Source organism: Protomyctophum bolini (genome assembly GCF_963924005.1).
Source record: "Protomyctophum bolini genome assembly, chromosome: 2".
NCBI lineage: Eukaryota > Metazoa > Chordata > Actinopteri > Myctophiformes > Myctophidae > Protomyctophum > Protomyctophum bolini.
In genome coordinates, this window is record NC_137863.1 from 47,636,544 (window position 1) to 47,663,098 (window position 26,555).

The following is a 26,555-nucleotide window of genomic DNA, read 5'->3' on the forward strand; positions in this document are numbered from 1 at the left end:
CGAGGTGCACTCTGGGTGCACTTCCGCATTTGGACACCAAAATTTGGTGTCCAAATGCGGAAGTGCACCCAGAGTGCACCTCGGCCGTGAACGCCATGTGAACGCGCCTGAAGCCTGAATCCATTCATGAACGCGCTCCGTGTCGACTACGAGCAAAGACAAAAAAGAAAAAACAATACATAGATTTCCGTATGTTTACATAGCGCACAGGCGCTGAACCAGAAACTTGAGAATTCTGACATTATCTAGGGATTTATATCGAAATGTTAGTAAAGACTTAGCAACTAGGTGGTCTATTTTACTTACTATTTTACTATTTAATTACTTACTTTCTAGTGTACTGTAGGCCTACACATGACATGATGGGTGCATTTGGTTCCATTGTACACTGACTTGAATTAGATTAACACTATAAGACATTTACTGTGTATGAATTCATAAATTACAGACTAAATTAAAACCACAATCTTTGAACATCTTCTGTTTTTTAAACTCAGTACCTCACCAGTTGTGTAAAGATGCAACACAATCAACAAACTCAATGTGGGAAAATTATAAAATTACGGTAGTTTAAAAAAAACACCATGTAGTGATCCCAGGAAAATATCGTTCCCATCAGAAAATAGGCTATACATTACTTTTCTTTAATTACCTACCCTACAGGAGTGGTTCTCAAACTTTTCAGCCCACCCACCACCAAACAGGGTAGTTTATTTAGCCTAACCCCTTCCTATAGTGACAACATAAATGGATCTGTAAGAATTCTTAAGAAATAAGCATTTATTTTCAAATTCATAAAGTTACAGTACTGCACACTAGGGCTTTCACTTCTAGTGATTTTTACTAGTTGACTAGTTGTTTAACTATACCTATTATGTAAAAGAAAAAGAAAAAAAGGTATTGTGCATTTAAAAACGGTATACATTGGTGACTATAATGTAGCATTCTAGCTGATCTTGAGGCCTACAAAAACGGGGGAAAATAAGCTCAGAAGATCAGAATTTGTGTCCTCATTACAGTATAAATGTATGGAAGTCAGGTATGTCACACAATTCAATTCAATTCAAAGGGCTTTATTGGCATGAGAAAACAACATTGCCAAAGCAGAAAGAACACTACAACAATACAGCAATATAATCAAAACAAAAATTATGTACTTTGAAGGTCAGAATCTTCAATAGATCAACTTCTATGTACCAAGATCACTCGATGCAGGAATATACACAATGATTAGTCTTGAGGGTGGTTGTGTTACATTTGATATCCTTCTCCTATCACAGCAACTCACAAATATTGCTGCTGTGTTTGCACATTGTGGTACTTCGCCCAGCAGATATGGGAGTTTTTTGTCATTGGTCATGTTTTCAAAATCTCCGTGTGTAAAAGGATTGAACCCAAGAAAGGACTACCGGTATATATGGCTTATTTTTCCCAATAATAATAATAATAATAAAACGTTATTTGTATAGCACCTTTCATGACATGAAATGCAGCTCAAAGTGCTTTACAGAGCAATGGAGGAAAAAAAAGAAAAGCAAGCCAAAGACATTAAAAAAACAACAAAAAAGATCAATTAAAAGCAATGTTGTACAAGTGGGTCTTGAGCTGTGCTTTAAAAATGTCTACACAGGCTGCCTGTCGAAGGTACAGTGGGAGTTACATTGGGGTGTGATTATATACCATAGAACCATATAAAATGGTTAAGTTTACTGTTGCTACTATTTAAAACGTCTCGCTTTGGTGACAGTAATTTGGAAGACGCACATATTACAGCAGTTACAATTAAGAACATAATATAAAAATGAATGTATAGATTATAGAACTATAGCCTTTGCGTCATTATTCATGACGAGAGTCAGAAAAACACGAGCTCCCACAACACAGCAATTAACGTGTCAGTTTTAGTACTATTAGCTGGTAAACCAAACCAAACTCCGGTTTACGGTGGGCTTCTTATCTGTAATATAATAAATCAGTTATGTTTTGAGATGTGGTACATGATGCGAGCACTCGAGTCGTGGTTAACAAAAAGGCTGCTTTATCCTCCAGAAAACAGAATGTAAACACAAACTGCCCTGTGCGCGTCCACGAAGCAAACCAGCGGCGCGCTTTCTTGTGCTCGTGCATGAATTTCATCCGCCTGCAGTCCCAAACTTGGCCACTAGGGACCAGCGCTTCAACATTGGAGTGCATAGCTGGCCCCTTGCTCTCAACGCATTGTGAAATGGTGTTCTGTGAGGTCAATGCCAGTTGCATATTGATTTTCAAGGGTGGGCAACTTTGACCATGGAGCGGGCCACTATATTTCCACAAGCTTTAAGCTTATAGATCAGCTACTTTGCTATATTTGAATTTAAATCCTGAATTATTGTTTTGCTATTTAATTGGAATCCTGAAAAGTAACTTATTGTTTTTCAAATACATTTAGTTATACTTAACTTTATGAACTTAAATGAAAATATGTTGAACATACTGTCAATAACCCCACCTGGTGTTTTTGTACTATAGGTGAGTCCAGAAGAAGTGGAGGGCCTCATGATGAGAGAGGAGGTCTCGGAGGGGCTGAAAAAGCAACCTGCCATTTATGAGGCTGTGCAGGGCAATGTCCAAGTGCAACAGGTCAGGAAGAGGAAGCTCGCGCAGGGCTGGGATGACGTCATGGCAGTTGGGGATAGGGTCCTCAAAAAGAATATGAGGGAGGATCAGAGGAAGGGTGGGAAAATGGCCCCAGAGATGCTGGGGCCATACACCATCACTGAGATAAAGGGGAAAGCGGTGTACTTGGTTGGGAACAAAGGAGAGAAGCAATTTGCTAATTTGGACCAGCTTTCACGCTACATAGAGCCAGAGGAGAGGATTCCAGCAAAGCTTCTAAAACCAGCTGAAACCTTTCCTCTGGCTCGCCCCCCTCCACCACTTTGTCCTTTATCTCCTCCTCCTGGTCCTCACCTTCCCCAACTGTCACCCAGTCCCTCGAGCCCTCTTCCTGACCTGAGCCCTGCACAGCCTTCATTCAGCCCCTCTGGGCCTCCTCCTGCCCTCCACCACCCACCATCCGCAGGCCCCTCCACTCAGTGGCGTGCACACGTAGACGCTAAGGGGTGCTTGAGCACCCCTTGGTGGCCCTCTCTGGACCAACATGCCCTTTTGTCAAGTCCATTTGATACACTTTTCTTTCCTTGTTTTGTATTATTTGTACGTGTATAGTATGTGGCCCATGGTGACATCGATCAATTCTGGATTAAAAGCTTATAATATATTTATTTATACATTTGTCATGATGTTGTATGTCTGCAGTTTACATCCAAAATAATGCGTCACTCTCTCGGTTCTGCACTGCTGTACTGGAGAAGTATATCACTGAGGGCAGGCAAATTTGCTTTTTGTAAGCGACTTCGTCATTCTGGGCTTGTGTTGTCTGTAACGTCGCGTGGGCTTGTTTTTCCATACCTGGTTGCTGGTTTCTCTCTCGAAATCTGGCGTGTGTGTGTGTGTGCGTGTACTACACGTGGTGACGCGCAAGTTTGTTTACTGTGTGACTAGTGTGAGTGTCATGGCGGAGCCCGCGTTTCAAATGGATATATTCTTCCTTATTTCCTTCAACTGCTCCAATCCAGCACAAAGAATAGTCAGAGTAAGTTGTTGAGTCCAATGCATATTATGATCCCATTCCCACCGCCGCCACGAACGTACGCTTAGCTTGATGCTAACGCGACCCCCCCCCCTCTCTGTCTCTCTCTCTCTCTTTAATGCGCGATAGAGACGCGTCTCTCTCTCTCTCTCTTTAACATGCGATAGAGAGATGCGTCTCTCTCTCTCTCTCTCTCTCTCTCTCTCTCTCTCTCAGCAGGGAATGCTTCAAATTGACATTGGTTGTTCAAGTTAAATTGATGTGTTGATGTTATTATGATGTACCATGTACCATAGGCAATATGCCAATATTGAAAAAAGTTAAAATGACCAGAGAGCAGGCTCATCAAAAATGTAGGTTAGGCTGTTTCTGCTGTGCAGATCTGTTTTTGACCCGAAAATAATGACTTTATAATCGGAAATAACCGATTTTTTTTTATGTTGGCAATTGGACCCCTCCATCTGTGAAGTACTGGTACTGGTGCATGGTTCCACGCGCCAGATAAGGTGCCCTTTTGTTTCACTTGAGCACCTGCCCCTCAAAGTGTCTGTGCACGCCACTGCCTCCACTGACCCCCCTCCTTCAACTTGGATGGTAAATGGTAAATCCCATTTAATAATGCAACATCAAGAATAATGATGCCCAATGTACAACTTTGAATGACTGAAATGTTCTATATTTCCAGTTCTCACAGCGATATGGACAGGGAGGACAAAGGGCCAGGTACTGTGGGCCAAATTTGCCAACTACAAAGTCCTGACCCTGGATCTCCACAGCCTGGCCCCAGGGGAGAGATTACAAAGTGAAGTAAGTCTTGTTTTGCAAAGTGCTCTCTTTGATATGAAAGTAATATTAAAGTGATTGTTTGTTTTTTGTAGATTGTAAATGCCTATCTTCTGTGGGTGGCCCGAATGGCCAACAGGCCAATAAAGGTTCTATCCGTGGAGGAGACCACAAAAATGTGGCAGAGTAACACCAAGGGAGTCAAAAAAGTAAGGATAATTGTTGCTTTTAAAAGTGTTGCTTACAATCACACGATGTTAACAAATTAAATGATCACTTGCAGATTGATGCCCTGGACTGGGAGGTCATTATGGGGGTGGTGTGCGAGAATGGCCACTATACTCTGCTAGTAAGTGACCTTTAATCAATTCAAATTAAAACTTCAAAGGCTTAGTTGTAAATATAGTTGCATAAAGTATCCTATCTGCTGAAGGTCCTGTATCCCAAAGAGGACCGTGTGGTCATGGTTGACCCAATGGGTGCCCGAGAAGAAGGGCTTAAACAGGCTACAAACGCAACAAGGCAAGTAAATCAAGATTCATTGTAATGTTCAATGTTTTCTGATATGCAAGTAACAAACTTTTTCTTCTTCAGAGCTTATTATGCGCCGGATGAGAGGGGGAACCATTTCACGGCGGTGGCGCTGTGAAACTATCCCCCATCCCGCCAAAGGGATCCCACATCATGTGGGGTGTTTGTGTGCAAAGTAAGATTATATATCCTAACAATGTAATGCATTCTTAAAGAACACGGCTAACACTAACTTTATTATTATTTAAGCTTGCAGAGATGTTGGTGTTGGGCACCAGGGTGGAGGAGGACCTGCTGGACATCAGTACAGTAAGATGCAGCATGGGAATCATTCTCATGGAGAATTCTGGTAGGGTTAAATCAAATGTATTTCATCTTCATCAAACCAAAATATTTTACTTCAATTAACTGAATGTGCAATTTAAATATTTTTGAATAGATGATCTGACACATCTGTGTCGTTTTTGTGGGGAAGTCCACACGGGGACAGCGGATATGGATAATTGGGTAGGAAACCATTACAGTTCTTTACATGGAGAGCACATTTCTTTACATGGAGAGCACATGCTTTCTTTAACCAAAACAATGACAATATATCCATCTTCTTTCAGATTCAATGCGATACATGTGCATTGTGGTTCCACTGGGTGTGTGTAGGAATCACAAGTGACCACTTGTGGTTGTGCCCAGCCTGCACATAACCCAGTGGAATCACAATGCACATGTTGAGCATATATCCATTCCTTTTTCTTTTTTTTTTGAGGGGTGCTATCCAATATAGCGCCGTTCCGTCCATGGCAGCCGTGGTAACTGCATTTGTAACTGTAGTAATTCCTATGTTTTACATGTATGGCAATAAAGGCTTCTGATTCTGATTCTGTGGCAGCCAAGTCAATGGACTATATAATGTTTTGTGTATTCTTTAGGGGTGCTAGCCCCTCCTATGCTCAATTTTGTGTTTGTGTACCCCATAGCGATTATTTGATTGGCTGAGCATGGAATGTGAGGATAAAGTGATGACAGAAAAGTGAGGACGTGAAAATGTATGATAGTGCTCCTCACTTTACACTTTTTTTTAGGGCCCAAAAAACATAACCCGTCTTGTGGCTCTTGACCTAGTCTGGACATGCAGACTTCTGCAAAGGTTAAATTTTAATTTAAATGCAATGTTATTTAGACAGATGCTGAGTTCATTGTTTACATTATCCTATGGTTTTCAAAGTACAAATTCTAATTTGGATAGTAGGCTATATTGTTTAGAGTAGACTGTCTTTGCTTTACCTGTGTTCCTAGTTTACTGAGCCTAAGGGGTCACGGATTAATGGGCCTGTCTTGGTCTTGTTTTTTTCTTTTCTGTTATTTGTTATTTTGCTGTTGTTCACCTGCTTTTGTGTCTGTCCTGTGCCGTCTGTTTGTCTTGTTTGTCTTGTCTGGGTATGACTTATCACTTTTTATGTCTGTAGCATGTAAACCTTGTAACCTCTACAAACCTTGGGCTTGGATCCATCCATTACCTAATCTATGTTTAAACAGTGAGAGTGAGACAATTGTTTTTAATCATCAGTCTGGATAATATCAAGGGATTAAAAGTTATTCATGTGAATATCCGGAGTCTAGAACATAAAATGGTGCTACTTAGGCCATGGGTTGCTCTATATAAACCTAACATTATTACACTCTCTGAAACATGGCTTACCAGTGACATTCCAGATAATAGATTAAGCATCACTAATTATGTTCTCTATAGATCTGACAGGTGCTCCAAGAGTGGAGGAGGCGTGGCCATATATGTTTCCACTGATCTCATAAGTGAGTTAATCACTCCCACAGTAGACCCTCTACATTTTGAAGGTATCTTTGTTAAGATACATTTTCACGAAAATAAGTACATAACTATTGGTAGCATATATAGGCCACCCTCCGCACCAGCTGAGTCATTTAACTGTATCATTACTACTATCAACTCCATTCCCTTCAGGAATGAACTGATTGTTTTGGGTGACTTCAATAAAAACTATTTACACAGATCTTGCTCCAAAGAAAAACACATGATTAACAATATAAATCTTACTCAACTAATCACTGAACCAACACGAATCACACCTACTACTCAGACACTGCTCGACTGGATACTCGTTTCACATCCTAACAGAATTCTGAAATCAGGTGTGTTAGCTGACTGCTTTAGTGACCACTCCATTATATACTGTGTATGGAAAATTAAATTACCCAAATCCCCCCCAAGAACAATAAAAATCAGACAATATAAAAAAATAAATGTAGATATTTTTATTAATGATTTGTTGGCGATAAATTGGGATAGATATCAACTCATACCTAATGTTCAAGATGCCTGGGATTTTTTCTGTTCAGAATTTACCCTGATTGTTGACAAACATGCACCATGGAAATTAGTGAAAGTGAAGGGCCAACATCTCCCGTGGGTCAGTCCTGAACTTATACAGCTTTTCAGGCAAAGGGACAAAGCGTGGGCAACATTTCGGCGGACGAGGAGCGGTGCTGATTGGGAAGCTTATAGGCAGCTTAGAAATAGGAGCAAGACAAAAACCAGAGATGCGGAAGCAAATTATTATAAAGAAAGTCTCACAAATGATTTTAAGAATCCCAAGCAATTTTGGAAAAAAATCAAATCGGTTATGAATACATCAGATAAGCATCATATCAATCAAATAAGATGCAATGACACAATATTAAATGACTCATTATCAATTGCCCAGGCTTTCAATCAGCATTTTTCCTCTGTCGGCTCCACTCTAGTAAATGACACATATCTTACCCCTGGTTCTTTCAATAATGGTCCACAGTGTACTAGCCTGTTTAACTTTCGGAGAATTTCACCTGTTGAGGTCCAGGAGGTCATCAATGAATTAAAAATTGATGGTGGTGCTGGACTGGATGGAGTTGAAAACAGATTTCTAAAATTAGCTGCCCACATTATTATGTATCCACTTGCCGATTTATTTAATCTTTCCTTGTCTACATGTGAGCTTCCTGTTATCTTTAAAAGTGCCCGTATCACACCACTTCACAAAGGTGGTGATGTACTCAATTGTGATAATTATAGACCTATTTCAATTATTTGCTCTACAGCCAAAGTCTTTGAAAAATTGATATATAACCAACTTTCGCAATATACCAATACGAATAACATTCTTTCGGAATTTCAATCTGGTTTTAGGCCCAATCATTCCACTACAACTGCCTTACTTAAACTTACTAATGATGTATACTCTTCAGCAGAAAAAGGTCTACTCACTGGTGCCATATTTATTGATTTAACCAAGGCGTTTGATTTAGTTGATCGATATCTTCTTTTGGATAAATTACATGCGATTGGCCTCTCTCAAAATGCAATTCTGTGGTTCAACTCATACCTCCATAATAGAAAACAGTGTGTTGTCATGCATGGGAAGAAATCTGATATGGTGGTTCAACTTAAAGGTGTGCCCCAGGGGTCAACTTTAGGACCCCTTCTTTTTTCTATTTATGTGAACAATCTGCCATCAATTTTTAGACATTGTTGCTCCCAGCTATATGCCGATGATACGGTCATCTACACATCTAACTCTGATTTAGCACAAATCCAAACTTCTCTTCAATACGACTATAACATATTACAAAATTGGCTCCTACATAATAAATTACTGCTCAATAAGTCAAAATCTTTTATTATGATCTTTGGTACTAGTCCTAAACTCAAATCCATAACAGATTCCCTTACTATAACCAGTAATGATGGCACGACTTTGCAAAAAGCTGACAACATTAAATATTTAGGCGTATGGTTGGACCCAGAACTTGCTTTCAAATCTCACATTAACCATGTGTTAAAAAAGGTTAACTTCGGAATAAATGCTTTATATAGATCCAGAAACTGCTTTTCACTCAGTGTACGTAAGAAACTGGCTTTGCAATTAGTACTTCCACTATTTGACTATTGTGATGTGGTTTACCAAAATGCCTCAAAATCAGATCTTGTGCCGCTTAACACTGCATACAATAGACTCTGTCGATTTGTCCTTGGCTGTCCTTTTCTCACACACCATTGCATAATGTATGAAAGACTTCAATGGACACCTTTACATATAAGAAGACACATGCACTGGCTTCAACTGGTTTTTAAATGTATCTATTTCAATTATCCTATTTACCTCAAACGTTATTTAACTTCTATCCCTTCAACACAACGTACCAGACACTCCACTCAGGTTTATTTTAATGTTCCTTTGGTCAGTATTGAATTTGGTAAATATGCCTTTTCCTTTAAAGCCCCGTCAGACTGGAATACCTTGCCAAATAACATTAGATCCATCTCATCATTCCCAGTTTTCAAAAGTGCATTGTCTTCATACTTCAAAGTCTTATGTTCTTGCTTTCAGTAAATATGCCATTATATCACCATGTTTATTCCGTTATTTTATTATAATTTTTTTAATTTTGTATTACTATTATCATTATTTAATTATATTTTTTGCACTCACTGTATAGGACATAGAATCTTCATATGCTACATTATATTATGGGATGATTCAAAGCCGTAATGAGGTTGTAAAGGTTTTCAAGGTTTCAATGTTTAATGTTTTGTGTTTTGTGTCCATGTTAGGTGTATGTAATTTGTTTTGTTTTACTGTTTACATGTACAAAAAAGTTGTGACATGTAACTGTTGGGAGCCCCTCGAAAACGAGATGATACATCTCAAGGGGTCTTTTTCCTAATAAAGAAACTTTAATCATCACTGAGGCAATATTTGTCTCTTGATTTGATGCATTTATCCCTAATTGTGTAGTAGTTTGTGTAAGTTCAACCCTACCAAAGTCAATTGATGGTGCATTTCTACACTGCCAATCGATGTCACATGCTCTATCAGCATTGAGCAGACTGTAATCACTGTCCTGAGGTGATCATTAGCAAGCTGACATGTTTACACTGTAGAAAAATTAAAACTGAAATCTGTAATGGATAAACATAAATATACAAAGCAGTTGATTGATAAATCCACTCGCATCACTAGGATGAGTGAAACTCTTATAGATCTGATTTTCACAAATAGACCCGAGAGAGCAATAAAAACATATAATCTTATCACTGAACTTTCAGATCATAATATGACCTTGATTGTAAGAAAACTAACAGGAAAACGTCTGGTTCACCATAGTAAAATTCCTAGGGCGAACATGTAACTTTGAACACGATTTTAATGGAAATAAACTGGGAATGTGTAACTAGAGAACAGGACTTAAAATACTTTCGCCTCAATTTTGGGCAATTTAATAAATAAATACACCAAAACATGGACTAGTAGGGTAAAGAAATATTCTCTCCCCTGGTTTAATAATGACATCTTCCAGCTCGCTAAAAAGCGAGATTTCGCTCTTAAAAAGTCTCTAAAGACAAAAAAACACTACTGATTACCTGCTCTTCACAGGTCTGAGGAACAAAGTGCTGTCTGAGCTAAGGAAGGCCAGGAGTAACTACTTCCACAAACTTATTGAAGAGGCCAATGGCAACAGCTCTAAGCTATGGCAGCACATCAACAGAGTAGCAGACTCTAGCAGGCATAAACACGCTAAAATAAATTGTTTGAAAGTGTTATGGCTGGCTCTGGGGCCATAACGAAGAAGGGGAAACCACACCGGAGGACAATCGAAAAATAAGTATTTTATTTAATACGACTTGTGGAAAAAGATAATGCAAGTAATTAAATTAAAGTTTCCAAATCATACCTGCAGGGAAACATGCTGCCCAAAGTCTAGAACCAAAACAAATAAATGAACAAGGGAACTCTCCCATGGCCGCCCCTGCAGCCTGTGGAGAAAAGAAGATCTGTAGTGCTTTGAGAGCAGGTGTCTTAAATAGTGTTTGGGGAGGACATTGGCCAGGTGTCTCCCCTTCCACTCATCATCTCTGGCTCCGCCCTCCAACACTGCAATGGAACTGTTAAAGGCACAGCCACACATACACACACAGAAACCCCACATAGTAGACTAAAGGCCCAGGGGGCCGTCACAAAAGTAAACAATGGCATTGTGGATAACAATGTAGCCATGGCAAATGCTTTCAACAATTTTTTTATTAAGTCTGTAGAGGAATTGTCTAGTAATTTCAGATCCACTGAGTCACCCTATGAGGAGACTGACAATGCTCATCCAGATGATTTCCAAATCAAAGAGGTGTCTAGTGATGCAGTAAAAAAAGACATCCACGGCTTATATGCTGTACTAATAAAAATAAATCTGACCTGCTTACTAGAGCCTATCACATACTTAGTTAACTTATCTATAAAAACAAAAAGATTCCCAGAGAGCTGGAAAACGGCAATAATTTCCCCGGTCCACAAGTCAGGGGACAAGGACTTGGCTAGCAATTATAGACCCATTGCTCTTCTTCCTGTTGTCTCAAAAATATTAGAAAAGATCGTTGCCATGAAACTAACATAATATTTGGAGTCTAAGCAACTACTGCACCCACAGCAGTTTGGATTTAGACCCAAACATTCTACCGAGACAGCTAACTGTTACTTACTTGACAGGTTCAAAGGTCTACTGGTGAGGGGACAAGTTGTGGGGACAGTGTTCTTGGACCTAAAAAAGGCCTTTGACACTGTCCATCATGGAGTCTTGTTGTCTAAGTTAAAACATTTCAAAGTGTCAGCAGAAGCTTCACAGTGGTTTAAGTCATATCTGGGAGGGAGACAGCAGTGTGTCAGGGTCAATGGGGAGAAATCATTGCTGCTCCCCAATAACATGGGAGTGCCCCAAGGGTCGGTACTTGGACCACTGCTATTTACTATGTACATTAACGATCTTCTTAATACCTGCCCAGGCGTTAGCTGCCAAATGTATGCTGATGACACTGTCATCTATACATCTGCTAAAACAGCCAGCATGGCAGCTGCAACTGGCTAGAGTAATCACAATTAACTTTAAATGTTCAAAAAACTGTTTCAATGTGTATCTCCATCCGCAGCAGGCCTGCTGCTGATACCTTCAAGGTACGCATCAAAAATGAAACTCTTATGGTAGGCTTACCATACGTCCTCTTTTGCCCGGACAAGTCCTCTTTTGAGAGGCTGTCCGGGGGGGTTTTATAAAATCCTGCAAATGTCCGGGGTTTTAACTTAAATACACGCGTAGCGTGTATTTTTACAATGCACGTTCATGTTTGGGGCACGTTCGGAAATAGCGCACTGAGCGCACTGTGCAATGCAAACTAATGGGCGAGTGTGCTCTGGTGCGATATTTCCGAACGCGCCCGAACAAAGCACTCTGAGAGGCGGAGTCCATGCGCAGATCTAAACAAACTAACTGGAGGCGAGCGCATGCATGCAGTCACAGTGTGTGTGTGTGTGTGTGTGTGTGTGTGTGTGTGTGTGTGTGTGTGTCACTCAGTGCACAGAGAGAGATAGAGAGAGAAAGATGCCGAAAAGAAAATGCAACTTCACCGATGATTTGCGGAAAAAGTATCCGTGTTTCCGTCCTGGCCGTGACAAAGCAGGAACGTACGTATCTGTGGCAAATAAAGGTGCCAGTGATCTACGAGCCCATATAGAAACCACAAAGCACAAAACAGCTGTACGGGGTGAGAGCTCGTCTGCTAAATTGACAGACTACATTGTACGACCTGGCAAAGCAGAAGATATGGTGAATGCAGCGGAGGGAGTTTTAGCATTTCACACTGTCAAACACCATAACAGTTACAAGTCGATGGATTGCACCAGTAATTTGCTGAAAAGGGCATTCCCAGACTCAGACACAGCGAAGAGGTTTCCAAGTGAACGCACCAAAACAGAGGCAATTATCAACAGTGTTTTAGCGCCCCACTCTGTCGAAATTGCGCTAGAGGCGCTCAAAGATATACAGTACTGTGGCATCGCTACAGATGGGAGTAACCATGGTGCAGTGAAAATATTCCCAATCATAATCCAGTATTTTGACTGGAAGAAAGGTGGTGTACAATCAACATTGCTTGAGGTCAAAGACACACCTAATGAGACAGCCGAAACCATTGCAAACTACTTGATTGAAACATTGAGAAAAAACAATTTGTCAGACAAATGTATTGCATTTGCTGGTGACAATTGCAACACAAATTTCGGAGGAATCAGACGTGATGAAGGGGGGAAGAATGTGTTTGCAAATTTGAAGAAGTTGCTGCAGAACAAGACTTTGGTCGGTGTGGGTTGCCCAGCACACATATTGAACAATTGTGTCCATCATGGTGCAGACACACTTGATGTTGAAGTTGAGAATATCATGTTCAAGATTTACCAGTACTTCCACATTTACACTGTGCGCACTGAGAATTTGAAGGAGTACTGTGACTTTGTTGATATTGAATACAGAAAGCTCCTTTCCCACAGCAAGACACGATGGCTGTCATTATTCCCTGGAATTGAGAGGCTGCTGCAGATTTTTCCAGCATTAAAGGGGTACTTTCTGTCTCAGGAAAAGCCACCCGCAATGATCAAGAGGGTTTTTTTACATACATTTAGTGAGATTTACCTTTGGCACATGCACTCACTCATGTGTGTATTCCACTCACGCATTCAAGAAATGGAAAAGGAGAAGAATTCCATTGTGGAAGTGTGTAACATCTTGCACAGTGTCCACACTATGCTTGAGGAACGCAAGAGAAGTTTTTTTATTAAAACCAGTAGATTAATCATCTACCGGACCCTGGTTAAGATCCTGAGGTTATATTCCAACTACAATACCCAGAAAACCCGTGTCACGTGACACACGTGCATCGTTTGCTATAAAAGCTGCCCCCCCCCCGATCTGCGTGGGGAGACAGTGTGGAGTAAGTCTATGGTGCCGTGTCGAAAGTGAGTGAGTGATTTAGCGAGTTTTTCAGTGGTTGTAATAGTAGTTGGTAGTTGTATTGGTATTGGTTGGTAGTTGGTAGTTGTATTGGTTGGTAGTTGGTAGTTGTATTATATATTTAATTTAGATTTATTAGTTAGTAGTCTGTTGTCTGTCTGTCTTTGTCTGTGAAAAAAAAACCCCAAAAAAACCCCCAAAAAAGTGTCCACGTCTTATCTGTGTTTAGTATAGCTTTAGATCAGTGTTTAGATATATAATAAATATTCTGCTGGTTGGGTTTGTGGGCTATGAGCTGACCACCCAAGTATCCCCGGTCAGAGAGAGTATGTGACACCAAGGTATATTCTCAACAAGGTCAGGTTTATTATCTCCTTAATCCATGGTTTCTACAAGCAAGATATAAGAAATGGAATACATATTAGCTATAGCATGACAATAAAGTAGATCAAATATAGTTCAGAATATGGCAACAGAATGGGTACGTATCAACAGGTAGACTGGGCATTTATACATATGTGAACAATCATAGTAGGCAAGGTGATCAACATAGCATAGAATACATTAATTCAATACAGAACATAAGGGCTTACTTTGGTCAAGTACGCATGGCTGGAGTAATGCGTAGACTCAGTGAGGTCTGCAGGTGCTGCATGTTGCCTGTGTGAAGGCTGGAGACTTAGTGAGGAGTGTGGGGTGAGTTGCTGGTTATATGTGGCACACCTAGACTGTGATTGGCTCGTGATTTGAGTGGTGTAATGGCAAACGCATGTGTGATTGTGGGTGCAGGGAATGGGGAGTGTCCACCAGAGGCTGCCAGTAAGACAGCATGCAGATAATTCACAACAGCCGCCCCCACGGTAGCTCAGCTACTGTGAATATAGAGAATTGTCTTTGCTGTTGAGGTGGCAGTGAGTGTAGTGCAGGGACAACCGGTGTAGTGTGCTGGGATGGACACAAAATGTTCAGTTGTTAATTCAGGGGTAGAACGTTGTCTGGGAAGAGGGGACATTCAGCCGCCCCATGGGATACAAACTTGGGGCTGGTGAGGGGAGGCATTCAGCCGCCACGTGTTGACCAGATATTTTGGTTGGTGATGGGAGGTTACCTCAGGCGGACGGCCTGGAGGCTGGGTAGGAGCAGGACTGGCCGCCCCAGTCAGGAACGACGGACGCAGGTGCAGGTGGTGACCAGGTGGTTGGGTCCACCCAGGGGACTGCAGCCGTCGACGCGACCACTCTGGCGGGCGACCGCTGTAGGGGAGCCAGACTGGAAACCGTCGACGCTGGCGAGGCCATACTGGAGGGTCTGTAGGATACTTGGAGTGGAGCCACAAGGGAGACCGGTGCTTTCGGCGGGGCCGCACCGGAGGTCGCTGATGCAGGTAGGACCGGGCAGGAAGTAGTGCGGCAGGTTGGCTTGGCTCAGAAGGCGGATCTGCTGCATCCTGTGCACGTGGACCTGTAGTGGCTGTGGGCCCCCGGACTGGAGGCTCTAGAAGGGGTACTAGGCAAGGTGATGACCACGCCGGACTGGATGGCGTTGGACACGCTGGATTGGGGGGCGTTGGCCACGCCGGGTGTGGAGGCGATGCACACGCCAGGTCTGGAGGCGATGCACACGCCAGGTCTGGAGGCGATGCACACGCCAGGGCTGGAGGCGATGCACACGCCAGGGCTGGAGGCGATGCACACGCCAGGGCTGGAGGCGATGCACACGCCAGGGCTGGAGGCGATGCACACGGGCTGGAGGTGCCGCAGAAGGCACCAGGGCTGGAGGTGCAGCAGGAGGCACCAGGACTGGAGGTGCAGCAGGAGGCACCAGGGCTGGAGGTGCAGCAGGAGGCACCAGGACTGGAGGTGCTGGAACAGGTGGAGGACTAAGCAGGTTGAATGGCTGTGAGTAAGATGGGCTTGACTGGGGAGCGTTTTTGAATGATTTATTGAAAATTCTCTGTTGTGACTGTGCGACAACAAAAGACCTTCCGAGAAAGCTTGACTTGTCTGCTTCCAGGAAAAAATACAATGTTTCGTTTTTGTGTTGGAAGCCATTTAAAAGAGCCTGCATTTACATCATGTAGTGTTTCTAGGACAACGAAAAAAGTTATGGCTGTTTTAAGTTTTATTTTCCTAATAACTTTTTTTCTATAGGGAGTACATACCTATGACATATCTCATTTTAAAGGGTGAGTTGTCTAGTTCAATAATAAAAAAATAAAAAGTTTCCCACATGTACCACTGTAGATATTTTGCCATCTATAAATAGCATGGTCAGTCATGACCAAACTGACCAATCCAGCTAAAACTGCTATTAGCCTTGAACTGGAAGACGATAGAAACTCAAAGTTTTCTTTTGATAAAAGTAGACATTCTAACGCACATTTTTATGTATACCATGTTTACATAGTCTTACCAATACCCTAGTCTATTCATTCGTGTATCTCAAAAACCTGTTATGAAGAAACATAGTTTTGATAAAAAACACATCCAAGGACATTGTTTTGATATGACTTGGTGCCTATGATATGTATCAAAATATAGACTTGAATGTATACTGTATTATAAAAAAAGAAATTGGGTTCTTACCATCTACCGTTACAGAGTAAATCACAGTTTAAAGTTAAGGGACTACTGGCACAGAAGCGCACAAATGGACTTGGAAAGGAATGTGACCAATTCTGTGCTAATGTACAAGGTCTGTACAGTGCATGTCTGCAGTATCTGGAGAAGTGGATGACACCCATGGAAGAATTCACCCCGTTCATGTGGATGGATCTGAGTGAGACAACAAATTGGAATGATGTAGGAGAAAAGGGGGTGCCAATTGATGATGCCAAGTGTTTTAATCAGGTCACCAATCTCAAGAAATTCACTGAGAGCTGCAATAGTGATGGAGAGTTCAAAGGCCTGCAAGTGCACCAGATGTGGTCAAAATATTTTGAGAAGGCCAAAAGCATTGCATGTTACTCAGAGCTACTGAAGATTGCACAGTTTGTCTTTGCCCTTCCTTCTCACAATGCAAATGTTGAGAGGGTTTTCTCACTGATGCAGAGCCAGTGGAGCAAGGAGAAAAGCAGGTTGTCTGTAGCCCCTCTCGGAACCCTACATAAAGCTTTTATGAAATTTGATTGTCGCTTTATGTAGGGTCCCTGTTCGTTACTTTATTTTCGAATGCAATTGTTGGAACGCGGTCATAAACAAACCCCCCATTAAGTCGTCCTGCGCACTCTGACGATTTTCTTTCTTGTGATGGCTTATGAATGTGCGAACTATAAGTACCTATACATACCTCTGAGAATATCTTGTGTGTCGCGGAAGCCGTTAAGTATTTTTAATCCATGTTTGATTAAAAATGTCGCTTTGATTCTTCTTGTTTATTTACCGTTTTATTGTACCGCCTCCCGATGTGCGGTTGGCTTTGCGGGCTACGTCCCTGCCTCTGATCTGCTCCGTCATAGCTATAGCGCCACTAGCTAGCCTGATAGGCGGTACAATGAGGTGTCAATAAACAAGGTAGGAAGAAGCGACATTTTTAATCAAACATAGATTAAAAATACTTAACGGCTTCCGCGGCACAGGAGAATTCGCAGCGGTATTTATAGGTACTTATAGTTCACACATTCAGAAGCCTTCACATGAAAAAAAGGCGTCTTAAGTCCGCGGATCGACTTAATGCAAGCTGTTTACGTTTATTTATGTGTGCGTAACCGGTGGCAGGCTGACGCCGGAATAGGACCCAATGTACTGAGTCTACAAAATGTCAGAAACTTCAGTACCATTTGGGTTCTGCTTGTGGGGCTAGGTTGTCTGTTGAGTCACTGAAGGGGCTTCTATGTGTGCAATACAACTTCAAAGAAACGCCCTGCAAGGACTTTAATGCTTATTTGATGAGCTTATTTGAAACTGCTGGGGAAAATAAGCTCTTCAGCTAAATATGCATGGGCAAACAAGGAAGTCCAGGGAGACGAGGCAGACCAGGGAGACGAGGAGGAAGACCAGGGAGATGGGGATTGAAAAATATGCTACCTCTGTTTTGTTTGTTTAATTCACATATTTTGAGGCATTATTTATATTTTACATTACAGAAATATGCTACCTCTGTTTTTTTGTTTGTTTAATTCACATATTTTGAGGCATTATTTATATTTTACATTACAAAAATATGCTACCTCCGTTTTTTTGTTTGTTTAATTCACATATTTTGAGGCATTATTTATATTTTACATTACATGAGGTTATTTTTAAGAATGTTACACCACACTTTTTCTAAAGATCTGAATGTTAATTAAATAACTATTACAGGATATAGTTGTATGTGACTCATTATTTTTATGTCACGGTTCAGGACAGCAAAGAAGGTCAAACCAAATCTAAATTGTTTTCGTCATATTAGAAGGGACCAATCAGCTAAAACTGCACAGCTGTATATGCATGCTATGATTTTCTCACACCTATCATACAGCATCACAACATGGTCACAATCCTCTCAAACTGTCTTAAAACCAATAACATCAATATACAAACAGGCTATAAAAATCATGGATCAAAAACCAATGAGATGGCACATTTGATGTCCTAAAAAAACACAACCTTTTTACATTTGAAAATTTTGTATTTTTTTCTACTATCAAATTGTTTTTTAAGTGTTTACAGGGTCATGTCTCACCTCTGTTCTCTGGACTGATAGTTAGACTTCCGAGCTCTGGTAGAGCAACCACTCGCGCTTCAACAAGTGGTAACTGTGTTGTTCCCAGGTGTAACAGCACATTCGGACGGATGGTAATGTGTTCTATAGAGGTCTCAAACTATGGTTGAAATCAGATCAACTGTGCTCACATGTATAGCTCCTGACTGGTAACGAGAATGATTATTTTTACTTTTGTACTGGAGGTTATGTAATGTACTGTAACCTTGCTGTAAATTTCACTTGAATGTACTTTTTATTGAATGTACTTCTTATTTTTAGATTGGGTGTTCTTGGACAAGTGGTGAAAACTAGCACTCGTGCTAACACACTGTAAACGATGCATCTACAAGTTGTACAATTGTGCAATGAGCAATGTGATTGTTATGTCCATATCAAATAAATAAACATAAACATAAAATAGAAATCCTAAAAAAAAAATAGATGCTTCTGTCCTACGGACGGCTGCAATTCGAAACTGGACCTTTTCCCCTCACTGTATATGTGTTTCCCCCTTTTAGTGTTGTACGATGTGTATTTCCGTAGGATTTTTTTGCTAAAAGTGATTCTTTTGCTTTTTTGGCTTTCATAGGGACCAAACTGTCAGAAAATGATGGGGTTCAAATTTTCCCGACCCCCACCCCTTATTTGGGGGGTCATATCTTTTGGGACCTCCCATAATAGTATGCCAGATAATTAATGTCCGATTTTCATAATATTAGGGTTGTTTTATAGGTTTTTAAATATTCTGAGTTGATTTCTTACACTTTGAAAGTAGCCAGAATAATCTTTTCTGACTTTTGGTTGGGGTCTTTCTTCACCCGGGGCCCCCCGGACTCATCTCAGTACTGACTACATTCCTCGCTCTGCTCCTGTTCCAGAACAATGTCAAATTAAATTTAAGCATTAAAAGTTTTTGTAGCTGGGCACTGATTACAAAAATGAGTAGTATTTAATACCAGGGGTCTTCCACAGGGGGTCCGGGACTAGTTTTGCCCCTATTCTTGCACCCATATGTGATTTGCAAGTATTTCGAATAGTATTAGAATATCTTCCGTTTATGTAAAGTACTTTGATAGTTTATTAGTATTCTACAATTATTGTTGACACTGCAGGGAATAAAGGTATTGCAACTTCTCACTTTGGGCACGCAGAACGTGCCCATTTATTTCACACACTGCACTCACACTAACACACACACACACACACACACACACACACACACCTATCCTCTTAAAGAGCCCATGGTAAATTATGCCTACAATACATTATTTGTAGGATATATTTATCTTCGTCATCATCATCTTGAATGTCCTCCCTGATAGTGTTGACACAGTCTCCACCATAGCATTTGCAGAGAGGAGTGCAAGGCAGGTTATTGTTTGAGCAGCTGCACCGTCCCTTGCAACCTGCTTTGCAAGCACATTTGATGAGCTCAAGTACTGCCTTTGGAGCAGGGAGGGCAAGACACCTGACTGGAACATACCCTCCACTATCTGAATTCCATCCATTTTGTTCGATTGGTGGAAGCTCTGGGCAATTTGCCAGGTATGAATGACCTATCCCGCATTGTGGAGGTAGCATCTCACCCTCAAGTTCTTTGACCAAAATAGTTCCCATCTAGTAATGGCAAGGTTGTTGGACCTCCATGCTCCAATGGTGATGGAAGCTTGCCGTTAACAAGCTCAGGTGGAATGGAACCCATTCCAAGGTCCTTGAAGCAGTTAATGGCAGGATCATCATCATCAAGCCTCAAGTAGGCATTGACCCATGTCTTCTTGGAGATTCCAACTAATTTTCCTCCCCAGTCAGCACCAGAAAAATTGTGTAGGCCCAGGAAAATTGTGTAGGCCCAGGAAGAATGTCATTTTTTGCCCCATCTGACACAAGCGCTGATGAAACCAGACTCTTCAATGGTGTGTTCTCTTTGAACAGATTGCCTCCACAGTGCAACTCAATCAATTTACATTGCTTGAGAGCATTTTCTCTTGACCTCAATGCAATCTCTCCTGAGAGCTGATAATGTTCTTTCCTTGAAGACCTGGAAGCTTTTGGGAATATGTTGAGGTACTGATTCACTAGACCAGAAAGATGAGGTGTGGTAGTGACTAGTCGGTCCATAGCTGCTTCATCTCTACTGATTCCAACCATCCCACCATGTCGCTTTAGATTCTTGATTTCCTTCTCAAGGGCTTGATCTGTGAAGAGATGAGTGAACGGTATCTCTGACTTTGCCACAACAAATTAACCTGACTTCAGTGCGTTCCATGTTTCTGGGTCATCCTGTTCAAGAGCGTTCATTTGGGCAAGATAGAATGGCATCAGTCGAGCATATTTAAGGAGATCACGAGCAAAGAAATACTTGATGAGTTCCTCTAAGGATGACAAGTAGCCCTCTTAGTCACCTGACCGACAACAGAAAAACAAAGAGAAAGACAGCAGCAGCCTGGCTGATCTTGGCTGATCTTTATTTAGCAGCAATAGTTGCTACACTGAGGCACCTTACTTTGAAAATAGCTGATCTACAAGCTCAAACTACAACCTTGTAGATCAGCTATTGTTGGCTAAAGTTCTCCCTAGAAAAGGGATGCTATGGTTCAAGGGGTGTAATGTAAAAAAAGAAGTTCCTATCCCACAATGATTAATTGGACCCCTGTATAGTAACTCTGAGGACCCCCTAGGGGTCATGGGCCCCCTGTGGAAGACCCCTGGTATTGGCTACTACTATTTATTTTATATCAGAGCCCAGCTACAAATACTTTTATGCTTCATTACTTGCACAAGCAGAGCGCGCAAGTAATAATTTCGCTTGGTCTCTTCAAAGTGACAGCCGTCTTTTTCAACCGTTTTTATGTGTATGCAAATCTGTGCCTGGTTTGCTGGGACCAGATACCACATTACGTCATCACTGAGAGCTAGTCATACATATACACACCATGTACTCTGGTCCCAGCTCTCAACGATGACGTAATGTGTAATCTGGTCCCAGCAAACCAGGCACAGATTTGCATACACATAAAAACGGTTGAAAAAAACGGCTGTCACTTTTTGGAACCAAGTAACCACAGTATACTGCTAATCAAATTACAACTACATACTCTGTATGTAGTTGTAATGTGATTTGTAATTTGTAAATCTGTGCCTGGTCTGCTGGGACCAGATTACACAGATGACCATTTCTCTTACGTCATCACTGAGAGCTAGTCATACATATACACACCATGTACTCTGGTCCCAGCTCTCAATGATGACGTAATGTGGTATCTGGTCCCAGCAAACCAGGCACAGATTTGCATACACATAAAAACGGTTGAAAATAATGGCTGTCACTTTTTGGAACCAAGAAACCACAGTATACTGCTAATCAAATTACAACTACATACTCTGTATGTAGTTGTAATGTGATTTGTAATTTGTAAATCTGTGCCTGGTCTGCTGGGACCAGATTACACAGATGACCATTTCTCTTACGTCATCACTGAGAGCTAGTCATACATATACACACCATGTACTCTGGTCCCAGCTCTCAATGATGACGTAATGTGGTATCTGGTCCCAGCAAACCAGGCACAGATTTGCATACACATAAAAACGGTTGAAAATAATGGCTGTCACTTTTTGGAACCAAGAAACCACAGTATACTGCTAATCAAATTACAACTACATACTCTGTATGTAGTTGTAATGTGATTTGTAATTTGTAAATCTGTGCCTGGTCTGCTGGGACCAGATTACACAGATGGCCATTTCTCTTATGTCATCACTGAGAGCTAGTCATACATATACACACCATGTACTCTGGTCCCAGCTCTCAACGATGACGTAATGTGGTATCTGGTCCCAGCAAACCAGGCACAGATTTGCATACACATAAAAACGGTTGAAAAAAACGGCTGTCACTTTTTGGAAGCAAGTAACCACAGTATACTGCTAATCAAATTACAACTACATACTCTGTATGTAGTTGTAATTTGTAATTTGTAAATCTGTGCCTGGTCTGCTGGGACAGATTACACAGATAACCATTTATCTTACGTCATCACTGAGAGCTAGTCATACATATACACACCATGTACTCTGGTCCCAGCTCTCAACGATGACGTAATGTGTAATCTGGTCCCAGCAAACCGGGCACAGATTTGCATACACATAAAATCGGTTGAAAAAGACGGCTGTCACTTTTTGGCACCAAGTAACCACAGTATACTGCTAATCAAATTACAACTACATACTCTATATGTAGTTGTAATTTGAAATTTGTAATTTGTAAATCTGTGCCTGGTCTGCTGGGACAGATTACACAGATGACCATTTCGAATAGGTAGCAAATAGTTACACCTAATGATTATACATTTTCAAACGTTCCTTCACAGAGATACTGAGATGTGACAATTTACAGCGGTCGAAAGTACTTGCGCGCTCTGCTTGCGCACTAGTTGGCCATTTATGGCCTACTAGTGTGCAACAAGCAAGTAGGCTATGCACTCGGCAGAGTGCAGTTCTAGTTTATGATCTAATTTGACGATATTCTGGAACAGGAGCAGAGCGAGGAATGTAGTCAGAATTTATAGGCCCAGAGGTCAATCCGGGAGGTCCCAGGTGAGGAAACACCCCTACCAAAAGTCAAAAAAGATTCTTCTGACCACTTTAAAAGTTTAAGAAATCAACTCAGAATGTTTTAAAACATACAAAACAATTGTAATATTATGAAAATCAGACATTAACTGGCTGGCATACTGTTCTGGGAGGTCCCAAATAGATGACCCCCCCAGAAACCCTCCTGGTGGCGAGATTACTTTTCCTAGTATGATTCTGAGATTCGAGCACTGTGATTGGTTGTCAGTGGAGTAGGAAGCGCTGGGCTGTGTTTTGGACCGCACACAAGTGTTTATGCGTACTAGTACTCTAACTCTAACTCTAACCCTAACCCTAACCTAACTCTAACCCTAACCTAACTCTAACCCTAACCCTAACCTAACTCTAACTCTAACCCTAACCTAACTCTAACCCTAACCCTAACCCTAACCTAACCTAACCCTAACCCTAACCCTAACCTAACCCTAACCCTAACCCTAACCTAACTCTAACCCTAACCCTAAACCTAACCTAAACCTAACCTAACCCTAACCTAACTCTAACCCTAACCCTAACTCTAACCTTAATCCAAAAACTATTAAAAAGTATGCGGTTGTAAAATATTGGCGGCAGTGGGGCGCGAACCAGCGAAGCATATATTACAAGTCGGCGTAGCAGTCCACTAGGCTAGCGAGGCAGCTGGCAGAATGGGGTTTGTGTTTATATTAGAAGGTGAAGTTCCGCCCGCGCGGGTGGCGCTTTCCTTGACTACTAGTAGTAGGGCGGGGCGAACTACTAGCCGGTGTGGTAAAACAAGCGCTCCTTCCCGCGAATCATACTAGGAAAAGAAATCTCGCCTCCTGGTGGGGGTCAGGAGAATTTGAACCCCATCATTTTCTCATAGTTTGGACTCTATAGAAACAAGATCTGCAAATTTTAGCACAAAAATCCTACGGGGGCTGTTTTTTGACGCATCGTACCACACTATTTTTACTCCTTTATGATGATTTCCTGTTTTTGGCTGTAATAGCAGTGTAAATTTGTACGTCTCTAAATGATATGACGAATTGAAAATGGTGGACCCTCTTGTAAACAAGTGTAATGCTTCATGGTGTCGTGTAGTGCACTCACAGTTAACAGTTTCTGTATTGAGTTGTGCATGAAATGTACTGTAATTCTGTAACTGTTAATAAATACTTCAATCAATCAATCGATCAATCTGTGACGCACAAGTAAGCTTGGCAAGCTTCCGCTATGCTTTCGCGAAATCTTGCCTCCTCTCTTGATACACACGCCCCAGAGCCGAAGGAGGCGTCTGCCTTTTTCTGTCTATGGAGCTGTAGTTTTCAGGTTCAGAACTCAGAATTCCCATAACAGCCGTGTCCATTCAGTTCTGGGTAAAATATTTCACAGGTCGGTCAAATTGGACCCGAGAAGACCGTAGGCTACCATCCATTCAAAGGCAACGTTGTGACGGTCTATCTGTAAACGAGAAGAAATTATTTGGCATGTTACAGGACATCGATGAACCTCTACCGCACCACTGCTCACCATCACCAAACTGCCCTGTTATCTCCGACTCTGTCTTTTATGTTGCATGTGACATTAAAAGGTGCAGAGAAACATTCCATTATTGTGCTCCGTGGTGTCTAGGAGCTCATCTCCCATGCAGTAATTGAGTAAAAGGGTCAATTACAATATCCTCAGTGGCAAGCAAAATCAAACCCGCCATTAGCTACCTGGTTACATCTGCCTCATCGCAGGGTGAGCACGCAGAGCAATGTCATCCATTTCCGCCCAAGTATTATTGTTTTTCAGGGAACATACTGTGCTGAGTTTCCTCCTGTTGTACTAAACCATTATTATTGTCGAGGAGGTGTATCGCAGTAAATCTAAGTCAGAGACGGAATAGCATAATAACGAATGGCTCGGGGCGACTGCACAACTACTGCATGCAGTTGTTACTGAGAATAGTTCGTTGAAAAATGATAAGGTCTGCCTGTTAACATGCTCTGTAGGTCTTTAATCTATAATTGCATGTACAGTAAGTGCAAAATAAATCAAGATTATATCATTTATAGCAGCACAATTCAGCACATTTACAATTCAGCGGTGGCCGAACGGTTTGCGGAGCGGTCTTGATATCGGAAGGTCGCTAGTTCGTATCCCCGGACCGGCACATTAAAATTACCACCGTTGAAGTGCCCTTGAGCAAGGCATTGAACCTGTAAACAAGTTCTTGAGCTTAGTCCAGTTACCCTGGGTATACATGGTAACTTTTTCTTTTTTAAGTGGTGCAACCACTTCTACAACCAGCTCGCAAGGCATGTACCTGTTTGTGTACGTCAATGAGCACGAGTGGTGTGCGCATGCGTGAAATTGGAACGAGAGAAGTATGTGACATTGCTGCCACCTGCTGGACGCAAATCAACTTCTCACTGCCACGGTCTGTGACGCTGCGCACGCAGCACAGAAACTGATGTTGCTACATAAATAGCATCAATGCTAGCGAGCTAACGGAGCAGAGAGGGGGAGAGGGAGAGAGAGAGAGAGAGAGGGAGGTCCTCGACGCACGTCCCACTGGGAGGAGACCCCGGGGCAGACCAAGGCGCAGTTGGAGGAAACACATTGACTCACTGGCCTTGGAGCGTCTCGGAATCCCCCAGGAGGAAGTCACTAATGTTGCTCTGGAGAGGGAAGTCTGGAGCTCTCTGGTGGAGCTGTTGCCCCCGCGACCCAACTACGGATAAGCGGTTGAAGATGGATGGATGGATGGAACCACCCAATAGAATACCAGTGCATAAAACTCAGCACAATTTACCACACACATACACACACACACACACACACACACACACACACACAAACACACACACACACACACACACACACACACACACACACACACACACACACACAGCATAGGGAATGCAAGTCAATCAGGCATCCGCCGATTGTTTCTCAATGCCAGAGCCTTTGCTGTGAAGTCTGTGGTGGCTGCATGCTAAACAGGGACCATGCAGTCCATGGCTGTGAAGTGTGCAAGTGGCACCGGCCTCAATCAACTCCCGCTGAGACTGCATGCGGGTGCCCAGCCGAAGCCAGAAAGGAGCCAAGGTAAAGAGTTTCAAATGGCTGGAATTACCTGATCAATAGGTGTGATTAGCAGTGGCCTTGTAGCTATTGTGTGCTGTTGGTAATGCATCACGCCAAGCTCAGCCCAAAGGAAGGACTTACTCCTGCTGCTGCTAATGGGGGTCCAAGGAGGAAGATAAGGGATTGGGAGGGACTTTACAGACAGACAGACAGACAGACACCTGAATAAAACATTGAACTCAGACCTGATTCAGTATATAGTTATATATCCGTGTGTGTGTGTGTGTGTGTGTGTGTGTGTGTGTGTGTGCGTGCGTGTGTGTGTGTGTGCGTGCGCGTGCGTGTGTATGTATGTGTGCATATGTGTATGTGTATATCACTCATTCTTGAGATAAGGGACAAAATAAACATTACA